The sequence below is a fragment of the Eurytemora carolleeae genome, unplaced genomic scaffold (genome assembly GCF_000591075.1).
Source record: "Eurytemora carolleeae unplaced genomic scaffold, Eaff_2.0 scaffold979, whole genome shotgun sequence".
Lineage (NCBI taxonomy): Eukaryota > Metazoa > Arthropoda > Copepoda > Calanoida > Temoridae > Eurytemora > Eurytemora carolleeae.
The window spans coordinates 154,759-160,198 of NW_019396877.1; positions in this window are offsets into that span (position 1 = coordinate 154,759).

Genomic DNA, 5,440 nt, shown 5'->3' on the forward strand with positions numbered 1-5,440 from the left:
TGTTGCTGCTATTTTTGCCTATGTTGCCATAATTTGGGCCTATCAATTATTACCATAAAAAGAGTAACATTTTTCCATAAATAGAGAGCAGTGTTTCATAGTTATTTAACAGTCTTTGTGACAATCTCATACATACATTAAAACATAAGTGATTTCATGTTTCGCCTAGAGGTAAGAAGACGACTTTTTACATCTGAGATTGAACAATGTTTAATGATTAACTTAATTTTATGAAGAAAAAAATGTGTATATACACATGTGAATCTTAATATAATGAGCAATGTAAAAAAAAAACTGCCTGAAAGTGTTAGAAAAGTATTTTTAAAAATCGCTGACAATTTCTTTTAACCCACCCTGTCTGTTAAAATAACATTAAAATTTCCTAGAGAGAATGAATCTAAATACAACCGGTTCTACACAATAATCCAACCCTTTATTATTTTATCAACATTTTTATGTTCATCAAAGCATTTTAAACTAAGGTTGGAAGAGGGGGGGACCCGGAATATATATCCAAGCTATATAAACATACATTAATACATCCACAGGGGTGTCCTAAAGGGGGAGGGGTATTGACTAAAGGACCTTAAAAGTTTTTTTTTTTTAAATTGTTTCTTTTTATTTATAGTACTAATAGGCTGGTTGTGTGTTTTATCATAAATGTTTATCTCTCTCTCATAAAGGAACTGATTTAAAAAACGACAAATGTTCAAGGTGATTATTTATTCGTTGTTTTGAATTATTTTCTTATCAAAACCAAAAAAAATCTTTCTAAAAAAATCCTTATTGCAAGTCTGCTGCAGTTGTTATTAATGTTAGATATTTCATACAGTGCTAACCAGAAAACAATGGGATAGAAAGACGAGATTATACTTTTTTGATGATGTTACAAAACAAATATTTTTACTAGTAAAGTAGCAAAGCACTAAAGGCTTGAACTTTAAAGAATGTAGAATGAAGATTAGAACTATAAAGAATGTAGAATGAAGGCTTGAATTATAAAGAATTTAGAGTGAAGGTTAGAATTATGCGGGATATAGAATGAAGGTTTGATCTCTAAAATGTTGTAGAATGAAGGCTGGAACTAAAAAGAATGTAGAATGAAGATTAACACTATGAAGAATGTAGAATGGAGGTTACAACTATAAAGGACATAGGATGAAGGCTTGAACTACAGTGAAACCCCCAATAACGAATACATCGGAAGAATTTATCAAATGTCGNTTTATTAGTGAAAATATGATTTTTTAATGATGCTTTGATAATTGATTTAGTTAGCTGTGATGGAGTTAAGTGATAAATTTACAAAGTTAATAAGCAAAAGTTAGTTTTTCGAGCAAAGGAATAAATTTTAGACTCTATAAGGTTAGTAACACCCAAAAATGTAGTCTCTTTGGTGTATTTTTATGGTGTTAATTGACTTTTTTAATAAAACAATTCAAGGGGGGGGCAAAAAACAGTCAGGGGGGGGCAATATTGCCCCCCCTGGCTAAAATCCTGTGTACGCGCCTGGTTCAGGACTTGACAGAGTTTAAACAGAGTGTCAGAGAAATTACGAATATTAGGTCTAGCACAAGAAACCCCAATGACAAGTGATGGTAAATATTTACAAGTTTGTTTCTTAAAATGTTAGATTTTAAAATTAATACGTTTGTAATTTCTAAAGACTCTGTTATCTGCAGACTACAGCGTGTCCCAAGAAACATGATATTAGCAAGACGAATTGAAGGTAGTCTTTGATCTTAGAAATAATTTGCGACATTTATTCGTTGGCCTTCTCTTAGAAGTAAAATTTAAACCACATGGAGAAAACCGGTTTGTGACTCTGAGATCACACTGGTTAAAAATGCCTTTTGGCATTGTTCCTTCCTAATTCTAACCTTCACTCCAAAAACTTTTTTTAATAGTTTTACATTGATTCTGCATCCTTCATAGTTCTAACATTTATTCTAAATTCTTCAAAGTTCTACTCTCATTATACATCCTTCCTAGGTCTAACCTTCACTATAAACCCTTTTCTTAAAGTTTTATCTTCATTCTACACCCTTAATAGTTCTAACCTTTATTCTAACATTCATGCTACATTCTTTGTAGTTCAAACCTTCATAGTTTTACCCTTTATTTTACATTCTTTATATTTTTAACCTTAGTTCTACCTTTCATAGTTTTTAACCTTCCTAGTTCTTTCCTTCATTGTCCTACCCTTCATTTTCAATCCTTTATAGTTCACTCTATATAGTTATACATCCATCATAGTACTAGCCTTCTTTTTACATCCTTCATAGTTTTACTCATCTACATATTCTTCATAGTTCTAACCTTTATCATCATCCTTCATTGTTTTACCCTGTACTCTACATTCTTCATAGATCATAGAAGTCTCAGGAAAAAAAAATTATTTTTTGTATATGTACTTTTATAGTTGAACTTTCGCTGACTATTTTCAGTGCAAGGTGTCTTCTTCAATCCCTGAAATATTGAGAGCAATGAATTTTTTTTGAAATGAAATCAAAGTTTTTAACAAAGTTGAAAGATTGCAATGAAAACGCAAAAGCGCAAGGAAAAAACATGCATTGCTGATTTTTTTTTTTCAAGTGTGATTTTATTTTGATTCACGATTATCACAAATAAAAGAAAAGATTCTATGATAACGCACAGACACAAGGAAATATTGACATATAAACCAAATTTTGATTTTGGGGCAGTTTACACCAATCTGGGTAAACTAGGGTCTGGGTAAACTAGGGTCCGGGTAAACTAGAGGTCTGGGTAAACAAGGGGCCTGGGTAAACTAGGGTCCGGGTAAACTAGAGGTCTGGGTAAACAAGGGACCTGGGTAAACTAGGGTCCGGGTAAACTAGAGGTCTGGGTAAACTAGGGGCCTGGGTAAACTAGGGTCCGGATAAACTAGCAGTCTGGGTAAACTAGGGTCCGGGTAAACTAGGGTCCGGGTAAACTAGGGGTCTGGTTAAACTAGCAGTCTGGGTAAACTAGGGTCCGGGTAAACTAAAGGTCTGGGTAAACTAGGGGCCTGGGTAAACTAGGGTCCGGGTAAACTAGAGGTCTGGGTAAACTAGGGGTCTGGGTAAACTATGGGCCGGGTAAACTAGGGGTCTGGGTAAAAAGAGCATCACCCGTAAAATCATTAAATGAAAATATTTATTGTTTATTGAAATACTGTTTTTATGACTATATAGTTTATTATCAAAGTAAATAATTTGTTAACCACCTTTTAACCTAGATTACCGACCTATGAAGTAACTTAACCGCCCAACAGAGGGAGGATAAGTTATCTTAACTGCCCTTGGGACCCGCTCTGCGAAGTTGTCTAAAAAACGTCCCTTGCTGCACTCTGGATGTTTTGAAGGAAAAATTGGTCTTGGGAACCCACGGTAAAGTAAAATTCCCTGGAAAGTAGTAATAAATAATTATAATTATATTTTCGACGGATTAAAATTATACTGAATGGTGGATACAGACAGGATGTTCATTGTAAATTGTTATTTTTACGTGTGTCATCATTTTTAGTCAATGCAACGAATACAACGAATTAGAACCAAGAAAAGTTTCGTCTAACGCACAGAAGGTATTGTTTTAACGAACGACAAGAAAGGTTCAGTTAAAACTCATTTATATTAAACGGGAAAAATAGAATGACAAATAGATATGTATGCAAATGAAACCAAACAAATTTTAAAAAATTAGAATTTTTCCCATCTTTAAAATTTACCGTCTGTTTTTAATGTGCACTTCATTTTGCTCGTTAACGATTTGAAAATTAACATATTTTTCGCTCGTTAACGACATTATTCGCAATTAAACTGCCGTTCGTTATACGGACCGTTTATCAGCCCTAAACCGTTACGTAAATTGAACTGTAATTGAACTGTAATTGAACTGTAATTGAACTGTAATTGAACTGTAATTGAACTGTAATTGAACTGTAACGTAGAAAACGAATAATTAAAAGTTTTAACGTTAATCCTTCACCAACCAAAACATTCACTCACTTGATAATTTTCCCATTCATCAACTATCTTAAATTTAAAATGAAATACCGCACAATTGAAAAATCACTTACTTACTTAGAACTCACTTATTCAAATTTGCCAACTCGTTTTTTTTTGACAAAATTTCAACTTAATAATTTATTCTTAATTTAATACTTTGTAAAGATTTACAAGTTTGTACATAGCATAACAATATAAGTGGACGTTTTTACACGGAAAAATACATCAAAAAAACTAAAAAAGACTAGCAAAAAATTAAGAAAAACATAAAAATTTAAATCGATTTGATCGATGATTTGAAATAAAAAGAATGCAGAAACTGGTAACAATGTCGTTTCACAAAACTAGAGATCAAAATGATGAAATAAGAATATTTCTGCCAAAATTGTAAAATTTTTGTTCAAGTCTTCAAGGATAAAACTATTCTAAAATATCATAGTTTTTACAAGGAGTATATAAACCGTATGTACACATATGTACATTGTACAATGTATTGTATAATAGGAGTAAAATATATAATCTCCTTTTGGCACTGTACATTCTGTACAATTAAAAAAGAGCGGAGATTTTAAGTACTTTTAAAACGTTAAAAATGCCAAAATATAAAATACAAGTTCTCAAAAATAGCAGTCTTATTGATTTATATATTGTATAATTATATACAAAAATAGGCAGAAAGGATTAACAAATGTACAAACCCTTTATATGGTAAGTTTTGTATATATAATAGTGGGTTTGTTGTACATTTTCAGCACATTTGTACACTATACAGTGTCACCCGTACACTGCACAGCTTTATAGACAAATGTAGAATCAAATTGCATGCAAACACTGTACACTTAATGTATTAAAAGCAACTATTTACAGTTTGAAGCTACGAGAAAAATCAAACTGTAAAATGTAAACATTATGTACTGCAACAAACTGTAAAATGTAAACATAAGTTCCGCAACAAACTGTACGCTGTACAACGAGTGTACAAAGCTAACTTGGGGTCAGGAAACAGGTTTAAACCAGGGAATTAAATTGATTCATAAAAACTCCTTGGTGATCGCTTGATGAGCTTAAACAAGAGCATTTATAAGAAGTTTGCTTAGTAGATGAGAGAGGACTAAGTAGGTGAGAGAGATGAATTGTGTGAGCTACTGTCGTCGTTGTACATATCAATGCAATGAAGACGGTCGATTTCAGTTTTATTGATTTTTAACAAGCTTCCAAACAGCATGGACATATATAAACATGGAAAGAAAGAGAAGTTGTCAATTATCACATTCTCTTTGTTTCCTTGTAAACTTGTAATTTGATAAAAGCAATTGTTAGAAATCAAAACTTAAATTGAGAAGTTTTCTTAACATAGAATTGATATGAACGCGGAGCACTGTATTCTCTTAAAATTCTCAACTAATAAAGAAAAGAATTTTTAAAGCTCC